Genomic DNA, 9,826 nt, shown 5'->3' on the forward strand with positions numbered 1-9,826 from the left:
TGGTACCCCCAGGGCTGAATAAGTATCCAGCAAGTAAAAAATTCCAGGGATTTTTATATGGCTCCAGTGATCAATGGAACAAAGCAGGGTGGGGTTAAAGCTCTGGTGAGCGGGAACTTCTAGGAATGGACCATAATTCAGTTCTGATAGGTTAGGGGTAAGGATCATAAATCCTGATAATTTGGGAGGGTAGGAGCCAGATGTCTGGTTCAGAGGGTCCCACCATTTGCATTTTATGGCTCTATAGAATGCAAGTAGTCAGGGCTAGTTATCTTTGTCCTAATTTATATCAGTTCTAATGGTCAGGAAGGGGGGTTGCCATTGAGGCAGAACAATTCAGGAAAAGTGAAGTAGAACAATTCAGGGAAACTGAGACATAACAAGTCAGGAAAACTGAGAGAGAACAATGAAAGGAAACTGTGGCATAACACTTTTTGCCAATTAGGACTTCTGTTGTATAAGAGGTTTGAAGGAGTTACCAGGAAATCCCCTTTAAAAACTATTCTTTAAGCCTAAAATCTAAATGTAGTTTACTAAACATAAACAAGCACAGATCAGAAGTAACAGGTCAAGCAACTTATTAATGATAATGATAGCAAACATTTATATAGTGTCAACTTTTCAAAACAATTTACATATATTATCTAATTTGATCCTCATGACTGCTTTGAATTAAGTGCTATTAATTTCTCTAATTTAAAGATGAAATATTTGAGGCTGTCAAATTAAATAACTTATTCAGAGCCACATAGTTTCCAAATGTCTGAGAAAGGACTTGAACCTTGTTCCCTCTGCCTCCAAATGTGGCTCTTTTTCTAATATGCCACCTAACTACTTCAATTTAATTCATCAAAACCTTAATTTTCTTATATTGACTGGTTATATTCTCTCACAATAATAGATGGAACAAATACCTATTAAAATTATCTCCAATTGTCCCAGTTACCTTCTCAAAATCATGGTGAAGCTTAAAGTATAGCCATTTTAAAACTACCAATGGATGGCTTAGAAATGGTAACTATAACATGTATCCAGCATCCAAGCTGGATTTATATGCATTAGGTTCAATATAGTGATAAATAATTTCCCAAATTATAACTCTTTAGCTCATTTTATACTCACCTAGAGTTTCCTCTGAGATCATCAGAATAAAACCTTCTTCAATGTGGGGTCAGGAATTCAGGGTCTAACAAATTTCCCAGGATACATCATTGATTACCTATAACTATCAGATGTCTCCGCCCTAAGGCCACCAGGATCAGTTCACCCTTAGTTATGCTGCACTTGAATTGAGTCTTTAACTGACCCTATTTTTTCATATACCTAGTAATAAGTGGTAACTGATCCAAAGGGCCCAAAATAATTAGATCATCTCCAATTGATCTACGATAGACCAAGTCAGTCAGTTAATCCACAATAAACAAAACTTCAGGATATGTTTATCCTCTTTGAGATTTCAACGGTATTTCTCAGTGGATCTCTTCAAATATTCCCAAAAATCTTTCCATTGAGCATTTAAACACACCCCCAAGAAAGAATAATCCATGGTACCAAAATTCATCACCCTACAAAAACATCCAGTTGAAGGGATAAATCTCCTTATCATACTATAAAACCAACTATTACCCCTCAATTTGTTATTATGGATTGTTTCCTTTTAAATATTGTGTATATGATGAAGGAATAACAAATACATGTATATGAGTGTAACATAATAGAGTTATATTTTAAGAGATGATGGATATGAGGAATTCAGAGAAAAATGGGAAAACTTTCATGGATACAAAATGAAGTAGAATGAGAGGGATACTTTTCATAGTAAATACAATAATGAAAATTAAAATATTGGGCTCCTCAGCTCTAATTGAATGCCAAAACTAATCTTGGTTCCAGAGAACAGATGAAAAGACAAATCTACCCTCTCTCCATAGCAACTTTGGAGCCTTAAGGCACAGAATGTTGCATGCACTGTCAGATTCAGTCACTGTATTGCTTTGTTTTGCTAAATAGTTTTTTCTTTCTTACAAGAAGGGAGTGGAGAAAAGTTACCAATTAAAATAACTATAGATTAAATACAAAAAGCACTAATAAAATATTAAAACATATATTTAAAAGAGAGAATACTAATTAGAAGCACATGGTTATGTAAACTCTTTTAGAGAAAAAATATAATTCAAAAGACAGAAAATTATCCATTGAGTTTGAAATTTCATAGATAAGGCACTGATTTCTTTTTGTACAATAATAAAAATGTTATTGCTTCCTAATGTTTGAAAGGAGTGACAACCATAACACAAATTCAGAGTATAATGTTTTGTAATTTACTAAAGATTTTGGTTTTCCTTGCTTCAAAAGCTTTCTTACATAATTCAAAAAAGAAACAATAAAATGATAAGCAGAAGGATGTAATTTTCGACCTCTCAATATGTCATATGGTGACAATTTAGCTAATAATTTATAATATATTTCTTTAAATTAAATTCATATATAAAGCCAGGTTGCCATATATAGTCTATAGAGCCTGTGGAATCATGGAAATTAAAGCTCTGAATAGATTTAGAAGTTGCTTTAATTCAACTAAATTTTCAAATTCCCACAAATATCAATAAATCTAAAAGGTATAATAGTGTGCTTGATCTAATTCAGGGTCATATTTCTTGAAGAAATATTTTAAAATTCATTATTAGATAGCTGACCTTATATGACTGAGATCTTCCTGCATGTCAACTTATTTTTAAACCATTAAATCAGAATAAGCAATTTGATAAAATCCATGAGCAGACTTTCATTGACCCGATCCCCTTGTAGGATTTTTACCGCTACCAACCTAATTGGTCCTGTTGCCCTCAGAAGAAAAAGAAGATCCTTATTACTATATATTATGTTGTGCAATCAAATACATATATACTTCTGAAGGCAAAAGGATCCTTAGGTCAATGTATCTCTCCTCTTTTCTTTCTTCATCTTAATTTTGATTGAGATTTAATAGGTAGCTATCCAGTGTCTTCTGATACGGACAATTCAACAAAACTGTCCTCACTGACACCTATCATTCCACCTCTAAGCCCAGTACTGGAAATCTTGTAGTTAGCTAAAACACATTTTAGATAAATGTGTTCTCATGTGCACGTGGAGATGGCAGTGCTGCAGCTTTACCAAAACCTGGAGGGGGTTGGAATCAACTTAGAGATTTTTTTTTTTTTCCCTAGGAGCAACTCTAATTTTATCAGTCAAGAAGCATTTGTTAACAGCCTACTGTGTGCTAAACACCTGCAAGCATTTTTCAAAATTGTCTGAAATCTAAAATTATCCCATTTGATATAATTAACAGCTAGAAAGCATCTTAGTATTCAATGATGGATAGACTAACTACTTAGCAATTTATCTGACTCCCCAAATTAACTTTTTGAAATAATGATGAAACTTAAAATGTACACCTAAAACTCTACTCATAGATGAGTTAGAAATAGCAACTGCAACATTGTAACTTAGAACTCCAAACCCTGGGTTTACATAGATGAAACTCAATTCTGGGAGAGGACTATCCAATAATATCTCTGGTTTATTTTGTGCCCACCCAAGTTTCCTCTGATACAATTTATGTGTAGGTATTCACTGATATGGGGACAGGTATTAGGGTATAGAAAATCTCCTAAGCCATAAGAATCAAGTCACATGGAATTTCAAAGTAACTGCTCTCAAGGCTATCATGATCAAACCACTCTTGGTTTTCCTACTTTCCTACTCCTCTGGTTCAGTTCTGTCAGGGTTCCTCTCTGAAAAGGACCAGCTTTATATATGATCTGTTTTTAATCATAGACCCAGTAAGGGATACTTCTAACCCAAAATAACCCAAACCAACTAATTCATCCACAAATACTGATACTTAAGGATTTATTTTCTTCCTCAATGAGTTCTCTATACCTCAAGAGGTGAAAAACAGCAAAGGATTCACTTTACAACATACAAGATATTTGAATTGCCCTATATAGTATTTCATTGAACTTATCTATCATAGTCATACACAAACAGGACCCCCAAAAGAGATAAATGCATGCAAAAACACCAATTGGGTTTGGTTTCTATGACATTAAATTGAATGGTTAACAAAAGTCATTAACTAAATTATTGATTTACAGTGCTTTGACCAAAAGTCAATGACAGCTTATTCCATGTCCTCCTTATCTCCATAGTCAGTTTCAGATCTGTACTCTACTTTCACTTTTTCTGCTTCACACACACATACATGAAAATAGGGAGAGAAAATTTTATATTCAAAGCTAATTCATTATCAATCGATTAGCTTCTTGCCATAGCTTGTCATACAAATAAAGCTTTCAAACCATTAAATTTGCTGTTTTGCCCTAATAATGGTGAAGAGAGAGTTTCTGCTAGATTGAGATCTTAAAGAAAATACAAATTAATTAGTAAATAAGTATCTGCTAGGCACTGACTACATGCCAGGTAGTGTACAAAGTAATGGGAATGAAAATACAAAAAAGAAAAGAAACAAAGAAGGGAAAAAGAGAGACCATTTTTGCACTCAAGTAGTTCATAAAATAGTGGAAAAGACAAAACACAAAAGTAAGATAAGAGGGAGAGAGAGGTGCCTTTCTCAGCAGCATGATACAGTCCAGTTCAAAGAAGCAACTGGTGAAGAAATGCAGAGATGGCTGGTCTGTGAGCACTCTTTAAATGTAGTATTTGAGAGGAGATATTTATTCTGCTCTCCTACCCTCTAACTAGAGGGGCAGGAGATATATGAATATCAAGAATGATGCAGTCTCAAAGGATGAGTTTCCTGATGATGATCCTGGGACCTTGATGGAGTCTAATCCAGAAGACTACAGTTGATGGGAAAGGAAGAGATGACTGGCTTGGGATCTCTCTTTAAGTAGGAGAGGAATGAACTAAGTAAACCCTCAATAACTCAATCTATCACATCAGGGTCAAATCCAGCCAAGCTTTTTTTTTTTTTTTTTTTTTTTTTATAGGACCAAAGCTAAGAATAGTTCTTACATTTTAAAATACAATACTTAATTTTAAAATGTAAAAACCATTCTTAGCTTTGGTCCTACCAAAAAAATCCTGGATTTAGCCCAGAGGCCATAGTATTCCCTAGACTAACAAAATAATGTGGCCACCTAGAGACCTGGGATTAAATAGAAGACCACTTATTCTTTGAGAACCACAGAACACTTTGTACTTCTGTTCAACAAGGTGAAGTTTCATAACCACTAAGGTAAATGTAATGCCTCCCAAATCTTATTCTTCTTTTTGAAAAGGATATCCAGTTAGAGGATAACAGCTTATAGCTAAGTTTGCTACAAGGCAGAATTCTAGTAAGAAGTAGGCAACAGTCATTAGGAAATTATAGTGATATTAAAAAAGCACAAATTAAACAATGTTTAAAAGTTTAAGCAAAAACAATAAAGGAGAGAGAACATTTCTTATGAAAGGGATGGAAAAGGGGTTTGGTAGAGATTACAGGGAAACTTTTAAGTGATGAGAAGAATGTGGTTCAATGAATAAACTTTTCACTTCAATACAAATATTCAATATAAACAGTATGTTCACTTTCTCTTAAATATGATTATTTCTTCAAATTCTTTCACAGCCAAAGAAGACAAATCTTAGGAATCTTACTTTGTTGAACAGCTATTTTGGATTCCCTAATTTAGCTTCTATAACATGGTTATTGGCAGTTTTCTCCAACTGTGTGATACCAGAGAGGAAGTGCTTTCTTATAGTAAGAAATGACCAAAAAAGCTCTCTTCCTTTGACTTTGAGAAGTTCTACACACTCAGCTACTTCTGAGCATGAAAGAAGGAAGAGTCTAAAACATTTTAGTGAACTGAATATATTTGTTAAAAGTGGTTTTTAAAAATTCTTTCATTTATCTCTTTTAATTCTAACAGTTTCAAGGACATTACTACTGCTACTGCAGAATGTGTAGGAGAGTAAAGTTGCTGGCAATTCAGCTTATGAAATGTAAGATATAAGAAGTTCCACTTTGCCTCAAAATCTGAATGTGTAGGTAACAACTCAGGTGAGTTTTTTAGCACTAGCACAGCTGTTCATCAAGCAGGTACACTGTGCTATTTTAGAATTTAGGAAGCACTTTTATGAACTGTTGTTTGCATCTGAATGTCTCCTACTAGGAACACTTTAAAATGAGGAAACTGCACAAAAATTCAATCTTCACCTAGTTTTATATGCAAAATATTCCAATGTTCAATGAACCCATGTAGATGATTTGGTATTCAATTTCTTCAGTGTTGGAAATGATTGATAAAGCTTTTTTTTTTTTTTTTACAGTAGGACATTATATGCTGACATCATTCAGTAACTCATATCCTGATTTCATTTCGTTTTTCAGAATATTAGATGTCAAGGACAACAGAACCAGAGATTGTTTTTTGACTTTGTTTTTTCTAGTCTTCTTGAAGTGAATCCCAGCCCCCAAACCTGGAGTATGATCTTATCTTCCTAGACACCACTGATTAATTTTTACAAGTTTAGTTAAGGAATTCCAGTGACACCTGTTTATTAGGTGGGATTTTTCAAGAGCAAATGACCATCTGAGTTTGTTCAAACCTTGTTTACCCACAGATATAACACCAGGAAAGAATATTGAGTTCTTCTCAAGACTTTTGGATTGACTTTTCTCCCTTCTCTCCTCTCCATTTGTTTTGGAATGAATTCATTTCTTTTCATTCCCATCATGCTCATCATAACTAACATCAGAACTATTCATTGTACCTTGTACTTTGCTTATCAATACTGGAAGAACAAAATTAACCTAATAACTGTCCTACAATCTTCCACCTATACCTACATTTCTTTGTGCTACCCCCTAATACAATGGGAATGATCTCCTTCCCCATGTGTTTCCAAAAATTTTGACTCATTTTAGTTACTTTGAAACTGCTAGTATTTCCCATGCATTTTAAAGATAGTATAAGAAGCACAGGGTATAAGAAAGAAAAATCCCTTTTCCCAAGATAAACAGTTCTGGTGATTCCAGTACCACAATCTTTAAAATCTAAAATAAACTCAGTGACATAGACAATTGAATTTGGGATTTTGTAAATCTTTCTTTTACCTATATCACCACTAACTTTCCAAAAGTATTTTAAATATCCTACTTGAAGTAAGAAGATGATGGATTCAAATCCCAGATCTGACATCTTTAGACATAATTTTTCTGAATCACAAATTCATATTTCTCAAAATGGGAATTATTATCACCTACCTTGTGAGGAAAGTATTTTGTAAGCCATAACATATTATATAAGTTTATTCTACATAGCTCCTAGCATAGTGAAAAGAGGAAGGGATTTGAAGTTATAAGATCAGCTCTAATTCTAGCTCCTCCTCTTACTACCTAGGTGACTGACTGGACAAGTCACTTCACATTTGTGGGCCTCAGTTTCCTTATCTGGAAATTTTAATTCAATCTAAAATACATTTGTTAAATGCCTCATATAATAGGCACTGTGCTGAGGATGCAAAAAACAAAAATGAGGGAATTGGAGTAGAAGTTCTCTATATGTCCTTTCTATGATTATCCTACAGAAAAAAAAACACTTTAAAAAGTATAAAATAATTTTAAAAGCCCTCACATTAAAAGGCCTTGATACAACTTTCCATTAGTATAAAAATCACTACAAATTTGAAGACTCAAAATTAGAAACAGACAAGGCCTATTAAGTAAAAAATTAATTTGTCTATAAAGACAGAATAATTCATCCATGAACAGAAATAAAGCCCTGTATTTTCAGCATCATTACAAAATATATTAAAGAAGCCAATGGTTTGATTGGCATTTTGGAGCTCATTTTAAGATTTTCAAAAATAAAAAATTATATCTTTTGGTCATTTAAAAATGAAAAGTGATTGCGTGTCTTTTAGGTATCTGTATCAAATGAAAATGATATCTGCTATTTTTCACAAATTATTATTTTTAAAACCAATTTTTTTTGATACTTCCCTACTTCACTATTCCTCAACATACATGCTCACACACCCCCAGAAAAGTGAATAGAAGTACCAACATTACCCGAGTGAACTTGATTCTTTCCATTATAAGGAAGAAATGGGCCACTTGGGTACAGAGGGAAAAAGGGGCTTTCTTTAAATTCTTAGTTTTCCAAGCTCTCCTCTCTAGTAGGTGTAAACCTGCTGCTGCTGAATGATGACCAAGTTTCTCTGTCACAAACCCCTAGTCTGCATATATACCTGCCAATAGCCCAGGTTTCCCTTCCCCCACCCTGACCCTCCCCCCACCCATCCTATCACAATGGAGAATATAATGAAGTCAGAGAATGTGATTATATCATCTCTCCAACAGCATTTCTCCTCCAGCTTGGGGAAAAGTTCTGTACACTGTTCCTCTGGCTTAATCCCCCAGACTAACACAATAGAGGTTTGGATTAGTTATCAAGAATTTATTAAACTATTGATTATTCTGTGCCAGACACTGTGGTAAATGCTAGGGATAATAAAAGAGGCATTTGCTTTTTGTAGTTCAAGGAGTTCATATTCAAATGGGAAAAACTACAGCTGGACAAGTTATGTACACAAACACACACACACACATATATATGTGTATATATATATATATACATATATATATATGTGTGTGTGTACATAACTTGTCCATATATATATGTGTGTGTGTATACCTATATGTGTATGTGTGTATATATGTATATATATATATATATATATACTCACATATATAAACATACACAAAAGATATATATACATATAAAATACAAGATATTTGTATGTGTATATATGTGTGTATATGTATGTGTATATATATATATATATATATATATATATATATATATATATATATGAATGGATATGTTATGTGAAAGAGGTAACCTTAGAGGGAAGATTCTACATTCTGAGTACCAGGAATACCAACCAGGAAAACAAAATCATTGGGGAAAGAAAAGCTGGCTACCCTATCAGTACATCCATGATAAACAAGTATTTGTTATCTTTTATTTATTCCCCTCTGATATTTGGGTAAAATGTTAATAAAAGTGTAGTGGAAGTGATGGTTGCCTTGAAGCTAAAATCCCTTAAGATTTTAGTTGCTGTCAAAAAGACTACACATCCCATACCATGTGTGCTATACAACTGCTTTTTTACTTTGAATTGAAAAGCTGGCAGGATGGGAGTTGGGAAAGCAATTTTTAACATTCTGTAACAGCATCAAAGTGGAAGAACTTTTGGATAAATATCTCAAACCATCATAATTCATGTCACAAAATGTCCCTATTTATAAACCTGGAGGGAAAAAAAGTTGTGCCTGGAATAATCCTTCTACATATTGCTTTTGTGCTAGAGACAAAATAAGTTATACAGCACAGAGCAGGTCCATTTTTGTCTTCCCAAAACTAACTTCCTCAGCACTTTGAGACAGCATGCAATAATAAATTGAAATAAAATTGATTTGGTCCATCTCCCACTAATCACGAATAGAAAATGCCCAAAGATTTTGTCTTACAGTTAGTTTTGGTGACACATTGATGAGCAGGTTTTTAAGGGAAAAAATCAACTGGTAAAATTTATCTCTCAGGCAATTCCCTTAAGAGCTTTTCAAAAGGAGTGAATTCCCCAAACTCAACTTCAGCAGCATCTTAAATGTATCATTTTGTTTGTTAGCAAGGAAATCATGGTTAAATGATTTGTCCCAGAGCATACTACTAGTAAGTGTCAAGTGACTGAGCTAGATTTGAACTCAGGTCCTGAGTCACGGCTTAGCTACTTATGAAATATGTTTCAAATCAGAGCTATTTGAAAATTC

General features: G+C 33.6%; 1 protein-coding gene across 7 annotated transcripts in view; it reads right to left on the reverse strand.

The window, feature by feature from the left end:
* Positions 1 to 8,250, reverse strand: part of LOC100926624 — a 199,215-nt gene extending 190,965 nt beyond the window's left edge. For 2 of the 7 annotated variants that reach the window (XR_004230940.1, XR_004230941.1), the window contains exon 1: positions 8,063 to 8,246. The gene's annotated coding sequence lies outside the window, so the exon portion shown is untranslated. Of the gene's footprint in view, positions 1 to 8,062 lie in introns of all 7 variants that reach the window. The other 5 variants (XR_004230943.1, XR_004230942.1, XM_031946380.1 and 2 more) reach the window with 3 other exon arrangements.
* Between the last annotated feature and the right edge of the window lie 1,576 nt (positions 8,251 to 9,826).

The sequence above is a fragment of the Sarcophilus harrisii genome, chromosome 1, assembly GCF_902635505.1.
Source record: "Sarcophilus harrisii chromosome 1, mSarHar1.11, whole genome shotgun sequence".
In the NCBI taxonomy this organism is placed as follows: Eukaryota; Metazoa; Chordata; class Mammalia; order Dasyuromorphia; family Dasyuridae; genus Sarcophilus; species Sarcophilus harrisii.